This window comes from Trachurus trachurus (genome assembly GCF_905171665.1).
Source record: "Trachurus trachurus genome assembly, chromosome: 14".
Classification (NCBI taxonomy): Eukaryota; Metazoa; Chordata; class Actinopteri; order Carangiformes; family Carangidae; genus Trachurus; species Trachurus trachurus.
The window spans coordinates 31,383,414-31,402,153 of record NC_139903.1 but is presented as its reverse complement, the minus strand read 5'-3'; the positions used below and the strand labels follow the sequence as shown (position 1 = coordinate 31,402,153).

Sequence of the window (18,740 nt, the reverse complement as noted above, 5' to 3'; positions counted from 1 at the left end):
CAGGTCCGTTAACTGTAGTTAGCAGCAGCAAAGACAGGAGCAGCTGCTGTATGGGGAGTGTGGCACTGACTGACGTTAACTCCTTAGCAGTGGAAAAAGCACAGAAAACTGAGATATTCTACGGCGAATAACAAAAAAACAAACATATATTGCAACGGATGAGTAGATATTCTATTTAAAATAAGTGATAATGCTGTGAGGTTGTAATGTGAAGTGATCGAGCCACATTGTTGGACGGCACCCATACACAGTACATTATCACTGAGCGCTTTCTGCCGTCCGTCATGGTGTCGCCTCTCGCGTCACGTTCTAATTGTGACGTAGCTGCAAGGGGTCAATACAGGTCAGCGAGAGACAAGTCTCCCCGTCTGTCCGGGACCGACGGACCTCACACTCCACAGCGAGCCGCTGTGGCACGACACAGTGTTTGTGGAGAGCAGCTGACCGATCCTCAGCCCTCCCATCAGCCAACAATAAACCGTGGTGGCTGGTTAATACTCCACCAGTCTCTCCACTCCTTTCAGCCACACATGAGCACTGTCCACGCAGTGACAGCACGCCACGCTCCGCTGTCCTTTTTTTTTCTTTTTGAGGGAATGAAGTAACCAATAATTTAATTTTAACGCAACTAAATACTTGCAATGGAATCATAACAGTAACTTGATTAGGATAGCTACTTTTCAAAGAAATAATCCGTAATCAAATACTTTCCCAGAGTAATTTGCCCCAAATGGCTTTTTGCTCCAATTGTTTTTCACCAATCAAAATATGTTAGAAAAGAAATCTTTGTTCATCTTTAGGCCTAATTTTAAGACTAGGCTACATTTAGTGATTTACATAACCCCCTGCTGTAAACCTCAGCGGAAACTCAGACAGTAGGCCTCAGGAAACTTTTAGTTCCTAAAAAAAACCTCCAATTCAAAGCATTAACAGCTACACCTTTACTAGCCTACTACTATCACTAGGTAGCCTACTACTTTTATTGACTTATTCTCTTTTTTCTGGCTGTGTAGATTTGTTTTTAATAGCTAATGCTAGGTTTTAAAAATGCCCCTCATTTGTCATAACCTTCTTGACCGCTGAAAATGTCCGGCCCAGCTTAAAGCAGATATCAGTGGAATGTTTTTGTTAATATAAGTCCTAAATAGTCCTATTTTCCGTCAGCAATCACTTACATGAAGTATTTCAGCCTAAACACGAGTCTCTCCGTCACTCTGCTCTGCTGTAACCCGAGGAGAAAATTTTCCTTGTGGGATACAAGTGTTATCCAATGAGGAGAGAGAACGGCATGAAGGGCTGTGTGTGCAGCCAAGGGATGCGCGTGAATGTGGTGACTTAGCACGAGGACCAATTGATGCCTGACAAGGGCGGGGGCTGCTAACTCATGGTGCGTTCAAAGAAACTCGTACTTTGTGTTTTTCCTTCCTGTGAAGTCATACCAGTTCGATCTGGTACGAGTTCACGGGTCGGAAGTTACGAGTGGCCGTTATAGGGAACTTTCACAGACAACAGGATGGTAAAAACACGAGCTACGGGTTACCTGGAACGCTACCAAGTCGTAGTTGTGACTTGAAGCTGTAACTTACGGTTTCAAAAGCCTGCCTTGAACGCAGCATTAGCCGAAACGGCCGCGAAGCTGATATCTGCTTTAAGGTCTCGGTTTTAAAATCTGGCCCCACTGAATTTGTAATTGAATAGCCCTGCTCTAGAGGGCAGTGTCGTGTCATGAATGACAGAGCTGTTGACACAGCAACCATTGCCATGTCAATGGCTCTGTCATTACTGGCACCACCATCAACAACATGGCTTCAAGTAGAGGTGTTTATTTTACTTTGTTTATTCAGAAAAAGACAAAAAAGGACCAAAAAACGTACGCGGCAGTGGCATGTGCGGCCACCAAATGAGAACAGACACATAACTAGAAACAGCATTTCCTAACGGAAAATGCGTGTGAATGCTGAAAGCCATCGCTGAACCATGCTGAATTAGCAGAATAAATTGACAAATACATGCGGAATGACATACAAGAAAGATGTCCAAGGAAGGAATTGAACCCACAACTTCATGAGTGGTAACCTGACACACTAACCATATGGCCACAGAGGACCTGAGTTAGAATGAGCTTTATACTATGAGGAATCAAAGACTGTCCAATGACAGCTGAATAGTTGGAATCAAAAGTCAAGCAATGATGTGACATGACTGAGGCAGGAATCGAACCCACAACCTCATGGTCAGTAGACTTTCACTCTGCCTCTAGGCCACAGTGTAAACACAGTTGCAAAGACTGTTGTCTGTTGATGAGCTGCACTCTGTCTCACTCTGAAGTTAACGAGCCCAAAGCTGCACCTGTTGGAAACACACTGTGTCAACACCAAGAAAGCTTGAGAGTCAAGCTTGAATGACTTACAATGAAAATTTCTGTGAATTTCAGGCTGAGAGCAGCGGTTTCAACATGAAGCAAGTTATCAGAAGTCAACAGAGGACGGCTGGGAAATTAATTCACTATAATTGTTGTTGAGGCAAGATTTGAACCAGTAACCTTCAGGTCTTCAGCCCAGTGAGCTAACCACTAGGCTACAGACACAGTCAGTATGTGAGGGGCAAAGAAAACCTTTAATAAGAGGATCACTGGCTTCTGCTTAAAAAAAAAGTAAGTAAAGTGTAGAAATTAGCCAAGCCAAGTAAGAAGAGGACTTTTCTGTGACCTGTGACTATTTTTTGCTGAATTAAAACAAATTAAAAAGCACTTAACAGCAAGTTACAAAGTTGAGCTCCTTCTACTGCTGCTGTGAAAAAAATGCATTGGGGTGAATAAGAGCAGAGAGCTCCCTGGCTGCATTTAAAAAAATATTTAAAATGATTATCTAAGTCTCTTTGCATTTTTGACCAGAATTTTAGCCAGAAGAAAAGTGTGGCTAGCAAAATGGAGAAAATCATGTGTCTAGAGTTTAATTTGTGGCCGTGCTGACAGTTTAGCCAGAAAAATTTGAGAATGTTTTTTTGGCTCTCTCCACTCTGGCTGACAATGTCACCACTCTAAGCTGTACTCATTAGACGCAATAAACACCCATTATAAAGCTGGATTTTGTCAAAAAATGTAATGATTTTAAAACTGCCAAATATCAGTAACTGTTGAAGATATCAATAAGCTGAGTCATAGAGTAACACTTAAAAAGTTTGTGTACAGCTTAGAATTTGAATGAAGTCTCTAGCAGAAAGTATGCAGAAGCTTTAGAGGCTGAAAGAAGTAAGAAGATTTGAAGTGTTTGAAGACTGTTCCAATGCATTCTCTATGGAAAAAAAAAATCATAAAAAGCTGCACGATTTGATGTATGAATTGTTGAAATAGCACAAAGTATGAAGGACTAGAAGAAGACCGTAAAAAGGCGGAAAGTAGTAAGAATATAAAAAGAGAATAAAGAAAATGGCCGAACAGAAGAAATGCTTTTTCTAATAACTAGAAAAAGCATTTCCTAACGAAAAATGCGTGTGAATGCTGAAAGCAATTGCTGAATCATGCTGAATTAGCAGAATAAATTGACAAAGACATGCGGAATGACCTCATGATGGTTCATGATTACTAAACCTTTATTCTGCCACTCGGCTACAGAGAGCACACTGTTTTCAAGACTGTTGTCATTCACTGTAATGTGATGATGGGCTGTGAACTGTGGTTGCCTAAATAAGCAAGTAGTAGAAGTTTTCTGTGTGATGTGTGACTATTTTTGGTGAATTTAAGCAAAGTACAATGCCATGTACAGCAAGTTACTATGTAGCACTCTATCTGCTGAAGCTGGATTTGAACTAGTGATCTTTGTATTGGCAAGGAATCACCTTACCACTGGACTACAGCTTCATTCATCCTGCAAATGGTTTTACACTGTGATGAATCTGAGATTATTCAATGATAGTTGAAAGCTTGGTAAAATAGTACAAAAATAATAATAATAAAAATAAAAAAAGCAAGAAGAAGAGGATGTCTGTGTGAGTATTTTGAGTGAATTTATACAAAGTATAATGCCATTTTATAACAAATTACAAACTGGAGCTCAATTTGCTCTGTTGTGAAAATAAAATGAACAATTATTGTCTAAGTCTGTGCTTTTGAGATGACATTTTGAGTCAAAGGACAAGTGTGGCTACAAACTGTGGTTCAGTAGAGATTTCCTACCAGTGCGGTTACATGCTGCCATTCTGACATGCTGCCACTCCGACATACCACCATTCCGACATTCTACTATTCAGACATGTCACCATTCAGACATACCACCATTCCAACATGCAAACGTCCTGCCATTCCGACAGTTTCATCCCGCCATTCCGACAAGGCTTTAATTTCCATAAGGAAATGTGCGTTACTCCGAGCGGTGGTTAGGGTGTGTGTATGTGTTTGTTTCCGTTTTTTTTTTTTTTTTTTTTCATGTTTTAAGACATGTGTACAGATGTGATACAGTCAGTGGAAGCTTAATAAATAAACAAACACAACACACACACTCCGATGTCAGTTAGTAACAATTTCCCTTACAATAAGGATATAAGGGGAACTGGCACAACGAAGTCCTGCTGCAGGCGGACCTAGGCTCGCGCTACTGGTGCGTCCAGGGAAGCAATAATCATAGTCGCTACTCGCTAGTCTCTGTATTTCACTAAACTCAAAACGTGCCCATCACAGGCGGCATATAATAAACAATTACACACAGATCAACAGAACCCGAAAGCCCTCCCCCCTCCCGCTGTCCATTAAGTCCGAGTCCCAGCTGTGGGAATGAGTGTGTATGTGTGTGGGTGCGCGAGCGCACTGTCACTGTCCGTGCCGGCGTGTGTGTTGGCGCGTGGTGAGGGTGAGTGAGAGAGAGTTTGTTTGTCCTACTGTCCACATGGGAGAGACGCCGCGGCTCCGCCGAGGTGACCACGCCAGTCCTCTCCCTCGTCCCGCTTGGCTGAAAACGGGCCCGGCCGTGCGGTGTCGAAACGGGCCTTTATGATCCACAGGGTAATCCACCAGGAAAAATAATCCACTATGCCGCTTTGGAATTGCCGCCACGCCAGCCGTCCAAACGCCGACTGTGTCTCTCACTCTCCTCCCCTCTCACCACGTCACTTCCCCATTTAAAGCCTCGGTCCCACTAATGCACTTTTACGCATTACGCACACAACTTACAGCAAAAAAGAAACATTCATTCATTCATTAAAGGTCCGCACGTCCCAGTGCGCAAACCACAAGGATAATTGATCATTTCCCTGGCCTAATACACAATGAAAAAAACCTGGGGAGCAAACCTGCAAATCAACTACCCCAGCTGGCCAGGCAAAACCCAGTGGATCACTACAAGTTGTTGCAACTTTGGGGAATTTACTCCTGGTAAAAAGGCATACAAACACGGACCAGGACAGCTTCATAATACGCACAAAAATCCAAAGGAAACGAAAGGTAACTTTAAAAAAAATAGCAACAGCATGAAGTAGTCAAAATATGTGTTTTACGCATCTGCCTGTTCAGCTCCGCTTACATGTAAAATGACATTTCGTTGCGTACAGTAATCAACAGACAAGACGTCCGTTGTCCATGCTCACAATCATTACAACAAACGAAATGATTCACAGCAAATCATTTGGTGATTTGAAAGCCTATCAAATTGACATATTTTTTAATCGAAGATGGCAGTAAAAATTGATTGATTTTTTTTCCTTTTTGCCTCCTGTTTGTGTCATTTTGTGGAGCAGTTAGGCTAAATATCTGCTGCTCTGCTCTGCTCTCTCCCTCTGCACCGAGCAAAACTTCACTTCCCTGCCTGATACGTCTTTCTGTAATTTTGATGCATGTTTATTATTATTATTATGTTTCCATCGTATTTGTATCATTATTGTAGCAGCAAAAGGAAATGCGCAATAGTAAATCATATGCATTAGGTTCTCAAATCAGCTGCCAATCTGCAGGGACTGCGCGTGTCATAAGCTGAAAGACAAATATGTACACAAGCAGGAAAGCTGGTCCATGGAAAAAAGAAAATAAAGAGTCAGAGCCGGTCGCAGCGCATCTCTCTCTCTGCGCATCTCTCTCTCTCTCTCTCTCTCTCTCTCTCTCTCTCTCTCTCTCTCTCGGGCGGTGACACGCTGTCATTCATTTCAGCACTGAGACAGCGGACAGCGCGCTTGGTCATATTTCAGCACTACAAAATATCAGCAGTTCACTCTTCACCGATAAATCCATGGCACTGTCCATATAGTTATGAGGCAGAAAGAACTCAACACCGTCTTCTCCCGAAGTTGAAAAATATAAAGACAACGTTTCGAGCGACTGGCTCTGCATCGTATTTGACTCGAACAGCAATAATATAATGATAATAATAATAATAATAATAATAATAATAATAATAATAATTCATTAATTCATTCATTAATTTTCTATACCGCTTATCCTGCACTAGGGTCACGGGTGAGCTGGAGCCAATCTCAGCTGAGAGGCGGGGTACACACACAATTTCACATGTAAGGGGAGCTGAACATATAGTTTTCATTCACAAACCAATGCTTTTAAAAGATTTGTCGGAATGGCAACACGTTTAAAAAAGAAAAGAATACCGCCATTCCGACCTTAGGAGACGAAAATTGTCGGAATGATGGGACGTTTATTAAAGGGTAAAGTATTGCCATTCCGACAATTAGGGTTTAATGTCGGAGTGGCGGCATGTCAGAATGGCGGTTGCCCCCCACCAGTGCAGGAAAGTTGTACCTATGTGCAGTTTTAGCCAATGGGACCCTGCTCAGTCAGGCTGCAGACTTGGTACCATTTCTCCTATTAACTATTTTTCTACCACTTCAATGAGTTTAGAAACATTATTTCGAGGTCAAAAAACTATACTGTTGGGCTTTAAAGGACAATTCCAGGCGAATTCAACTAGGGGGTGTATTTTCATATCATTTTAGGTCTAAAAGAAGGAATCTGAAGATTTTCAGTTTAATTGCTCCTGTTTTGCGGTAGTTGCATCTGTCCCCGCATCACCACGGCAGCAATGAATGGGAGTGGATGTAAGTTCCGCTGTTTAGGCTGTTTCCAGCCCTCAAAGCCGCAATTTTTTTCCACAGACAGCGTCAGATGGCTACTCAAACATGCACCGAGAAGTTTATTTACTTCAAGCAAGCCGACATGTTTGTAAAACTAGATCTAATTCAAAGTCTCCCAGAGTCTCGCGCAAGCCCGAAGTTGCAGTGCTGGTGTATTCAGGCGCAGTAGGAGCTACCGCTTGTGTCATAAACACAGGAATATCAACTCTTTACTTGCTTGAAGTGTACATTTTTTTCCACAGACAGCGTCAGGTGGCTACTCAAACATGCGCCAAGAATTTTTTTTTACTTGAAGCAAGTCAAGAGTTGATATTCCTGTGTTTATGACACAAACAGTAGCTTTTCCCACTGCACCTGAATACACCGCTCACGGCAACTGGGTCTCGCGCGAGACTCCGGGAGACTTTGAATTAGATCTAGTTTTACAAACATGCCGGCTTGCTTGAAGTAAATAAACTTCTCGGTGCATGTTTGAGTCGCCATCTGACGCTGTCTGTGGAAAAAAATTGCGGCTTTGAGGGCTGGAAACAGCCTAAACGGTTCCAGGGTGCCATTCCGAAGGGCCGCCACTCCGAACGTTTACTTTAATTTGTCGGAATGAAAGAAAGGGTGCCATTCCGAACCTGAAAAAATCTTGAATAGTTTACGGCACGGAGTAAACAAGCCTAATTGCGGTGGTAGCGTAGTGGTCAGAACATCTGCTTTTGACGCGGTGGATCAGGGTTCGACTCCCGGGGGAGATACATATTAACTGCGATTTTATTGGCCTCTACCTAACCTTTTTACTAAACTTAACCAACTCCTTTCTACATTGCCTAAACCTAACCAAAGCACAGAGCAAGGACATTTATTTTCAGCAGGAGTGCCGCGGCTGCATCAGACCATGGATGTAATGCATCAGACTCGCACCTGGGTGAAACTTTGGAGGGGGAGGGGGAGGGGCCGGTCGGGCGCTGTCCCCGCGGCGCGTCGTGTCAAGCCGGGCAGGAAGTCAAACCACGAGAGAATCCGGTCAATTTTCAAAATAAAACACATTCGGAATGGCGGCCCCTCGGGAAGTTCGAAATGACGGACCTGCGGGAATTTTCGGACTGGCAAACCGTCGGAATGGCGGTCCTTCGGAATGGCAGTCGCCCCCCAGCCTAAACAGCGGAACTTACATCCACTCCCATTCATTGCTGCCGTGGGGATGCGGGGACAGATGCAACTACCGTAAAACAGGAGCAATTAAACTGAAAATCTTCAGATTCATTCTTTTAGACCTAAAATGATATGAAAATACACCCCAGAGTTGAATTCGCCTGGAATTGTCCTTTAAAGAAAGACGAAAGTTGCTGATGCACTAAAAAGGTTGTCTAAGCAGGATTTGAACTCATAACCCTTAGGTTGCCAAGCATGTTTCTTAACTCTTTCGCGACTATTGACGAGTTAACTCGTCACAGCCTGCCGAACGTTCACGACCATTGACGAGTTAACTCGTCAAAACCGTTGTTTTTTTTGGTTTTTTTTTTTTTTTTTTTTTTTTTTTACAGATTATGATAATAGACAGTGTGAAAATGGTAGTCCTCTGATATGTAAAAACTGTTTTAAACTACAATCAAAACATAATGTTTTTTATAAACTGTGTGATCTTGGTTTTGTTTGAGTAATCGGTCTCCTTGAATGCTGCTCTGGGGACAGCGTGCAGCGCTGTGCGGCTGTCGGCTACAGTGTTGCGACTTTCTCGCTGAATCTGGCGACTTTCCAAACCCTTTTGGCGACTTTTTTTTTTTTTTTTGACAAAAGCGACTGGCGACAAATCTGGCGACATTTTCCGGTGCTGTTACAAACGTTTCTGGTTTGGAGACTCGGATCTGAAAGCCCGTTATCACGGCTGTTTTCACCGTGCAGCGGGCGCTGTGACCGGCCGCCCCCGCCCCCGCCCCAGAGCACTCATCGCCGGCCAGTCACACAAGAGTGTCACGGAGCTGCTCTGCTGCACTCCACGCTGCCGCACCCCCCAGATTTGCCTACAAATATACTTATTTAGCCATAGAAATGATTTGGGAGACATGCCACACTGCAGAGTACCGGTAAAATGAGCCGACTTGACACAAAAGTGCATTTTTCTCTGAAACTAGAGCGGGAGCTCCGTTTTTGGAGAAACCGAGCTATCTTCTTCTCCTTCGTACTCACGAACGAAACGGCGGAAAAACTCGCCGTTTTGTCGAGGAGCACGTTGGAAAGTCACTCTTCAACCACGTGAAAACCGTTTGTTTCTAGGTGATGTACAGAGTTCGGTTGGACGTGAGAAAAAAGGTAAAAAATAGCCAAAAACATGTGGTCCGGAGCGGATGTGCTGAGCAATTAGTGTGGTCGCGAAAGAGTTAACCTCTTGACAACAGCAATTGTTGAGATGCATTATAGCCTGTTTATTTATTTATTTTTCTCACGGTGAAGATGTAGTAGTTGGTCTGGTGTGTGTGGGACATGTGCCAGAGAGGGCAGTAGTGGGGCTGAATATTCACTTTCAGAGAGTGAGTGAGAAGCACCAGGGTGATGAGGCTTGGGAGAACACCTGAGCAGCCTTTTGTCTGTCCTGTGTGCAGTGTGAATGGAAGGAGCACAGAGACGCTTTTGGTATGTATGGTTATTTCATTCATTTAATTTATGTCCCTCTTAAGATATGAAATTGTAAGGTTAATTTGATTGAAGATATGGATATAAGTTTAGTTAAAAAAGAACTGATGGTGTGTATGACCCTGATTATAATTTACAATGTTGAAACTAATTTCTGTTTTTCTCTTTTTGAGGTTATCAACCTGATTAATTCAACAACAAGAAAAATCAAATAAAAGGAATAAGTTGAATTGAGTTGACTGGTCGAGTTCAGGCAGATAAAGTCCAAATAACTCGACAGCAATAGTCAACATGATGATAATTATACACTATGATGAAGCAAATATACTAAAAATGATGACTGAAGGCCAAGCAAAATAGTGGGAAAAAAGGCAGAACAACTGGATGTTGAGTGTGTTGTAGTTATGTGATATGCAATAGGTATGACTGAGGTTGGGATAACTCACGACCCTATGGTTGGTAAACCTGCGCACTGCCACGCAGCCACAGAGAGAATGCAATTGCATGAGTTTTATGTTGCAAGACATCAAATGTGGTTGAAAAATAGCTGAGAATCTTGTAGATATTTCTTAAGTTGAATGGAGTCTGTAGTGTAAAGTATGTTAAAGTAGGTACATTTGAAAGTGGCTGTACATTTGAAGATTATTGTCATTCACTGCAATGTGATCATGTGCAGAAAAACTGTGGTAGGAGAGATACAGTTTGTTGCATTTGAATCTGAATACACCTCATTGGCATGTGTCTTCGTCTTTTTTTATTTGTTAAAAGCCAAATGACTGTCATGACTATCATCACTCTGATTGGCTATTTTTTTTAACACGTTGCTCATATATATATGGGTCAAATTCTTCCTGTCTTTCTCTTTCTCCTTTATCCTGCATTTCAGGTAAGATGCTTTAGCTGATATTGGTGCTCAATGTTCGTTTTTTCAATTTAAAATCAAATGACTTGATGAATGCAATATGTGAAATAATACACGTTGCCTTTTCCATCCTCTCTCTTACAATAACAGCAAGAAACAACGGATAAAAATCAGGTAAAAACTGTTTAACCTTTTTTATAACCTGACTTTTTAACCTTTTGATGTCTTGACTGACTTTACAATCACTCATCAATCCTGTTTTAGTGAAAGTGCAAGCAAAAACACAGTTTTTCCCCCTATTTTTAATTTTCAGAATGAAACTGAAAGAGATCTTGCACAACCGTCCCGACACTCCATTCTTACGGCCGCCACTGTTGCATGTGGCAGTGGTGGGAATGAAGGAAAGGTTGCGCTTTCTTCGATGGGAGGTGCTTGAAAAAGAGGCTAGACCCCTGCTTCAAAAAACCTACTTAGAGGTAGCCAATTCAGACGGGGAGAACACAAACGCAGAAGAAGCAAAACAGCAGGAAATGGGGAACAAATACACATGAGCTGACCTTGAAGTGGAGGAGCTGTACAGATTCCTTGGGCTCCTTATCTACACATCATTGGTGGTGCTGCCAAGTCTCCAAGACTACTGGAGACAGAACCACATCATGTCGGTCCCGTTTCCAGCCATGGTCATGTCAAGGGACAGATTCAGGGCACTACTGTCCAACATTCACCCCAGTGATCCAGTGGAGGACATCAAAAACTAGAAAATTTCCTCTCGGGAAATTTTGAATGGGCCACGGCTACTGCCGATTTTGCCATCTCTGTCAACAAACCCACGATTTTAAAGAGCATATTGCAGGTTCTACTTGTTTACAAAATAAATATGTAATCTTGTGTGAAAAATACCACGTGAAAAGTTGAGTGAGGATTTAAAATGTTTTTCAAGACACAAAGGCACAAATTTAACCGAAAAAGTGAAGGTTTTGAGCACAGTGCCTAAAAACTGTCTTTTTTTCAACATCGCGTCATATTACATCACGTGAGGGAGTCGTATGCTAGCCGCTGCCATAGATTAGTGTGGGAGCAAATGGCTGTCTGTCAGAGTGGTCGTGTTATCGTGAGTCAGTGTGTTTACAGCAGGTTTGGATTGCGTTGATTTATCATGGACATGGTAAATTATTGAGTTTGTGGTGGTTTCGCAAGCTCCAGCCTGTCACGACACCGAGTCTACCAGTTTCCTAACAGAAAAAACCGGTGCTATCTTCGTGCCTGCCTGCGTGTTGTAAGTTACAGCTGAAGAGACGGGGCTTCACCTCTGCGTCAGCTACGGAAAACACGAGTCTGTTGCTCACTTTACCAGAGGATTATCACTCCAGCGATCTGCCCCCCCCCCATGCGGTGCCTTCGGTGCCGACAGCCTCATCCGGACGGACCGCTGTCTGTCAGCAGCAGCAGCAGCAGCAGGTGCTGCCGCCCCCGGCAGGAGACACACGGATCAGCAGAGACTCAGCTGGACATAAACGTCAACAGCCACTCGTAAGTCTTGCTTTATTTGCTAACTACCCGTTTACTGAACGTAGTGATTTAATTCATGAGAAGCAACGTGACATGTAGGTTGTTGTAGAGCAGCGCAGCTAACGTTAGCTTGCTAATAAGCGAGCAATGCTAACTGATGCTAGCTAGCGTTAGCAACGTTTTTTGCTCAATATAAAATTGCCTTGCCTTGCCTCAATCTATCTTATGAAAAGGCACTCGGTTTGCCAATATAATAAGTGTCAAGTTTAGTTACAGCCCAGTGACCCTGTTTGCATAGTTAAAAAATCCCTAATGCATTTTAATGTGCTATATTTTGAAGGATTTGGGAGGTGCAGCAACAGGCTTTCCCTGGCTCCTCAGTGCCCCACTGCAGCTCACAGTGCAGCCTCAGACCTTCTCATTGTGAAGCAGGTAGTATAACATCACACATATAGAGAATTAATTATATATGCTACGTATGTATACTGTTGCATACAGGCGGTACTACTCCAACACTATCTAATAATAATAATAGGCTACATTTTATTTATCTGACCTCCAGTTTTAATACATTCTGTGACAGAGCTGTTGTATGGGATTGCAGGTTGGACAGGGTATAGTAAACCAACCATTTACCTATTATCCTAGATTTCCAGGCACAGCCCAATATGTGTCATGGTTCAAATTAATAGGTAATTTTCTTTTTTCAGGGCTGCTGACAGTGTGCCAAACCCAGCTGATCTCTGTTTACTAACTGGCCGGCCTGTTGTGGGGAAACTGAAGGAAACATTGAGACGCAGGAGGGAACTTGTGCAAAAATAAAGCAGGTAGGAGTCTTATTGTGATTTCTGATGGAAAAGTATCATAACTTGTATTTTAGTTTGTATGTCTTGTGTTATTAATGTACTGTAATTTTCTGCCTTTCACATATGTCTCTCAGGTCTGTCAACGTTTTTGGCTCCTCATGGGTTCTCTGAGAGTGGAATACTCCAGGTCATCACAGACTCTACGAGAGTGCAACACTGTCCTGTCCTCCTCTGCTGCTGCTCCCCTTTCCACATCCATCCAGAAGATCAACAAGGAGGAAGCTGTTGGCATCTTCACTGCACAGCATTCATGATTTAATACAGGACGTTGATACCTGCACAGAGGCTTTTCATATTCATAACATTATATATATATTTTTAATGGGTCAGATGGTATATTTTTCTTTTTGATTATTAATAACATTTGGCACATCTGCATAATAGTTGCAGTGTTTGGTAAGTTAACACTTAACATGTGTTGTACTGGATGTGCTTAATTGTGTTAACTTTAATTCAAGAACATAATTTATGAAGGACATGTTTGTTAGCAGTCTTAGGCTGCTGCCACTGCTGCTGCATGCAGGTTTAACCATCAAATGCAGATCTGACTGTTGGTACCCTTGTGTTAAAGAAAGAAAACCCTATATGGGCTCGGCCCAGTGGACAATCTGTCTGCTGTATGCAGTGTAATGGTATTCCTTTATTTTTATTTTTCTCTTGCACTAATAGTATTTTAAAGATATTTATGCTGTTGCAAAATGTTGTTGTGTTACACTTGTGTACTAAATGTCAATAAAAGTCTTAAGTCTGTGACCTAAATATATAAGTGTGTGCGTGTGTGTGCGTGTACATGTGTGTGTACATGTGCAACTGAAAGTTATTCCTAATATTTTGTTCACTCTGTAATCATAGGCCAGGTGAAAAATATTAGGGACACTAGTCAATAATATTTTGCACCTGGCCTATGATTACAGAGTGAACAAAATATTAGGAATAACTTTCAATATACTGCACCTTTACAACACTATCACGATATCAGTAATAAACATTCAGTAGAAAGTCATAAAATAGAACTCAGAGTAATAAACTATGTCTGCCTCAAACATACTCCTGTCTGCTGGTCTGGAGAGGTCCATACTCCTGTCTGCAGTGCATGTAAGTAATAGGTGTATTTAGGACAGTGTTTGTCTCGCCCTTCTCTCTCTCTCACGGACGGTGACGGTAAAGTGCTCCCGTAGTGTGCACGGATATTAACGAGTATGAGACATGACGTAAACAAGCTCTTTAGTTTCTGTCATTGGTAAGTAGTACTCCGACCTGTATCAGATACTAAATACTAGTTTTTTAAACTATCATTTATGATACATGATAGTACTAATCTTCAATACAATGTTGTGATGTGAGCGCAGTATTTATATCCGTAGCTAATGCGTATTGCTAAGCCACCGGTCTCTGACCAACTCTCCACTGACTGTCCTGACACCACAGCTCAATTTCTCTCTCCTCTGGCCATTAATTCTCCCCCAGGTCTCTCTCTGCTCTCTAATGTGCACAATGGACTCGTAGTTATACGGTTGTGGTCCATCATATTTGTAATTATACACATTTAAATTTCCCTCGGGGTCAGAACCAGCACCAGAATCCTGTTTTTCTATTGTTCAAATCGACCGGTCTCCCTCCCCCTACGTCACTTCCGGTCAAGCGTTTTTCGATGCGGAAGTACGTTTTTCTCACAAAAACGGCTCCAAAAGCCTAAATAGTGTATTTATAAATATAATTTTGATAAAAACTTGTTCCTACATTATTTTTCGAAGCATTGGTTTAAAGGGGGGTCTAACCTGCAATATGCTCTTTAAGGTCAAGACAGAGCTGATCAGACAGACACATGATCATCTTTCTATAAGCACTGATATGGAGGAGCTGTAATCACATTAGGTTAACTGTGTGTGTGTGTGTGTGTGTGTGTGTGTGTGTGTGTGTGTGTGTGTGTGTGTGTGTTTATCTTGTGTAATAGGGCCAGGACTCAATTAAAACAATTAATCTTAATCTTTGACACCAACAAGGTTTAACTTTAAAACCAGATTAAATCATGGTTTAAGTTTAAATTCTGTTGCACGTTAACTGTGTTTTAATCACATGAAGGTGTGTGTGTGTGTGTGTGTGTGTGTGTGTGTGCGTGTGACTGTAATCACATGAAGCTGGCTCTAGAGTCTGTGTGTGTGTGTGTGTGTGTGACTGACTTGACACATAGTTAGTTAGTAGCTGCATCCTGTGTCAGTCTGATTTAGCTGTGTCGGTGTTTATAAACATTTAAACGAGCGCCAGGTGGATTGTTTATGAAGTTAACGAGCTCTGGCCTGAGAATCACAGAGGTTACCACGGCGATAGGGGCCCCCCGCAGGCTGAGACAGACAGAAACGTGGAGAAAAAGAGCCATTTTCTGCCTCTGCACCGGTCTCACATTTAGGCTTAGGGTGAGAAAACGGTAACTCCTATCAGAACAAAACACAGATCAACGTTGCTCTAAGGACTTACTGAAACTTTTGGTACGATTTGGTGTTTCTACAGTAAATATTTTGGCGACGCTGGCAGTTTTAAAACATCAGGCCGTTCTGCTTCTCTCAGAAAATATTTGTATTGGACTCAATGAGGAGCAGAGACAGACGTGACCGCACTTAGAGGCTCAGAGTTTAAATTCTGTAAGTCTCTCTGATATTTTGAGCAGATGATAAGAGAGATAACAAGTTTGTCTTACAAATTCTGAAAAAATTATGTGTGTAGAGTGTAAATTGTGGCCGGGCCGAGTTTGGAAAGAGAAAAAATCTGGAGTTTTTCTGGCATCTCTCCCACTCTAACGAATGATGTCACGCACTCTGACACGAACATTCCGTCCAATACACACCCATTATAATCTCATAATTTCTCCAAAAATGATCATGGTCATTGAACAGGGATTGATCAAAAACTATATGACCTATCAAAACGTGGAGTAATACGACAATACACAAGACTTGTGTCTACTGTTTAAAGTTTAAATGGAGTCTCTAGGTGAAAGTATGCCTGAGCAGTAGACGTTTGTTAAACTTTAATGATTGGTCTTTTTCGCTCTTTTTTTCCCGCCCGTCCCATTGACTTACATGCAAAAATTTTGCGTAGTTTTTCGCGACTTACGTCGCGAATAATTCGTACACTGTTGAAAAAAGTAATAGCACACCGATCCCGATCAGGACACACGTTTTGATATATAATTTGGCCGTAGCGAACCGAAAGTTGGCCGGAAGTGGAAAAATAATAAGAAAAAATCCACACAATAACAGTAGTGCCCGGGCTTTGCAGCTATTTCATAGCTGTTGGGACCAGTGCCCGGTGCGATTGCCCGTGGCCCTAATGATGAGAAGAAGGGAACACAGCATGACAAGATGTTCAGGATCCAGCCACTTATGGATGAAATTCGCACTGCCTGCCAGGCCCATTACCACCAGAGGAAGGAATTGGCCGTTGACGAAAGGATGGTGGCGACAAAAGCTAAAACTGGGATGACCCAGTACATGAAGGATAAACCAACTAAGTTGGGGATGAAGCTTTTCGTCTTGGCAGAATCAACTAACGGTCACACCATCAACTTCAACGTGTATCCGGGGAAAAAACACACGCACACTGTGCATGGACTGTCATATGATGCTATTGACCCTTATCAAGTAAAATCTAAGATGGCTGAGACTCAAGCAAGAGTTGTTAAGCTAGAGAAGCTGCTGAGAAATGCCAAGGATCGCCTAAGAAGAAGTAAACGAACTGTAAAGTTACTTCTCACGGATTTAAAAGAGAAAAATATGATCTCTGAGGAACTGCAGCTAAAGCTTGACCACTATTCTGGTAGGTTTTTCTTCATTAATATGAAAATATACAGTGGGTTTATTTCATACTGACAAAGGCAGTAGGTAATATCACAGCGCCAATAACATTTCCATTTTTGAACTGAATTTGACTGTATAGATGTTACACTATCATGTTTCACCCCAACATAATGCATTAGTTGAAAACAAATTTTATAGTATTGGGTCTGCTTTTTCTAATATTCCAGATCTTCCAGTTGAACTCCTAAAAGAGCACCATGCCTACACTCCAGCTCAAAGGGAGTTTGCATTGACACTGCACTTGCATGGCCCCAAAGCCTACAACTACTTGAGAGATACTATGCACCAGTGGCGGCTGGTGACTGAAAGAATTGGGGAGGACAGAACACCAGTCCACGGTGTCATGTTATTTTATACTAGTTGACTACTTATCCCTATTTTCTTATATTCAATGAAAATTAAACAGTAATACAATGTCTTACAAGATTTCTTAAAAACAAGATCATTTTTATTCAATCTTACTGTTTTCAGATAATACAGGCCTAATGAAAAAGCCAGAGCCTTTATCATGGATGTGGGATGTAAAAAAAAAAAAAAAAAAAAAAGCAGGCCAGTGTTCAACACCTGTAAATGTCACAGTGGGGGTTTCACACCCTCTGATTCAAAGGGAAAAACAAAAACCATGAAAATCTGTAATTATTAATAACAAAGCAAAGTGTTCCACTCAAATTACATACATATTTGACTTTTACCTGAGCTGACATAACGTTAGGGCGGAGAAAAAAAAAAAAAAAAAGTCTGGTCGTGTCTTTGTTTACCCTCCAACTGCCCAGGTCACGTATCTGAAAACTATGAACAATCCCTCTGGCTGCTTCTCTCTTCAGGGTTTCCGCGGGGTTGTAAAAGGTATAAAAAGGTAGTAAATGAAATTAGCAAAAATTAAGGCCATTAAAAAGTATTAAAAAGTAATAAATGTCATCTGACGAGGTATTACATTTTCGAAGCACTATCCAAATACAGTATGAGTTTGTTCCCATTTATGTTAAGTGCAGGCCTAAAAATCCCGTGAATTTATTTAGCCTATATTATATAAATTATATGTGCAAGTAGGACCAGAGCGATATCAATGATGCGACGTCAGTCAGTGTGCGTTCGCGGTAAAACTATTTGCGCTTCAGTCTAAAACCGTGCCGCCTGGGTGATTTTGGCTGCTGCCTTGGTTAAAACGTGTGTGCATGTTCAGATGTATCGTCATTACTTTCAATATAGATGCGCATCATGCGCGATCACAATGTGTCAGACCAAGATTCTCCCTCGGTGTCTCTCCTACTGTTTCCCACGGAGCTCTGCCCCGTTTGAAAGGTGAAGAAAGCCCATGTGAAAAGACGTCAGGTCAGTAAAATGTTGAACAGGCTGATAATCACGTGAAAGTGAAGCAACCTCATTCATAGTTCGCTCTGATTATACAATATCCAATGTAGACGCAGGACATGCACGCTCACAACCGAAAGCAGCACCGTAGCTGCGCGCATTCGATGCGACGGCGACACGCTTGTTTTTTCGTGCACGAGTATCAGCTGTGCGCTGCAGACATGCACGGTTCCCTATGTTGCTGTGTCAGGCAGGAGTTTCCCACAGAGCTCTGCCCAATTTAAATAAACACAAAGGTTTCCAAACGTAATCACAGAAGGCTAAAAATGAAGTAAAGGCGAGCTGTCAAGATGTATGCAGTAATTAATTATTTCATATGTACCTATCACTCCTATTATTTCCAATTCACAGGTGCATTATAATATCATGGTTAAGTTTATCAAGGCATATGTCAGTATTTCAATTCAAAAAGTGAAACTAACACAAAGAATGAAACATTTCATGTCTTTATTTATTCAATTTATTTTAATTGTACTAATTATGACTAACTTTAAATGAAGACCTATAATTCAGTATCCCCAAAAATCTAAATATTACAAAGGACCAATAAAAAAAAAAAAAAGCATTTTTAATAGGCTACAGAAATGTTGG

General features: G+C 41.8%; 1 long non-coding RNA gene across 1 annotated transcript; it reads left to right on the top strand.

Annotated features, from left to right (window-relative positions):
• Positions 1-11,992: 11,992 nt before the first annotated feature.
• On the top strand, positions 11,993-12,887 carry LOC310996811. The gene is made up of 3 exons (XR_014595917.1): positions 11,993-12,079; positions 12,399-12,490; positions 12,769-12,887. It is a non-coding gene; the product is annotated as an uncharacterized lncRNA (long non-coding RNA).
• The last annotated feature ends 5,853 nt before the right edge of the window (positions 12,888-18,740 follow it).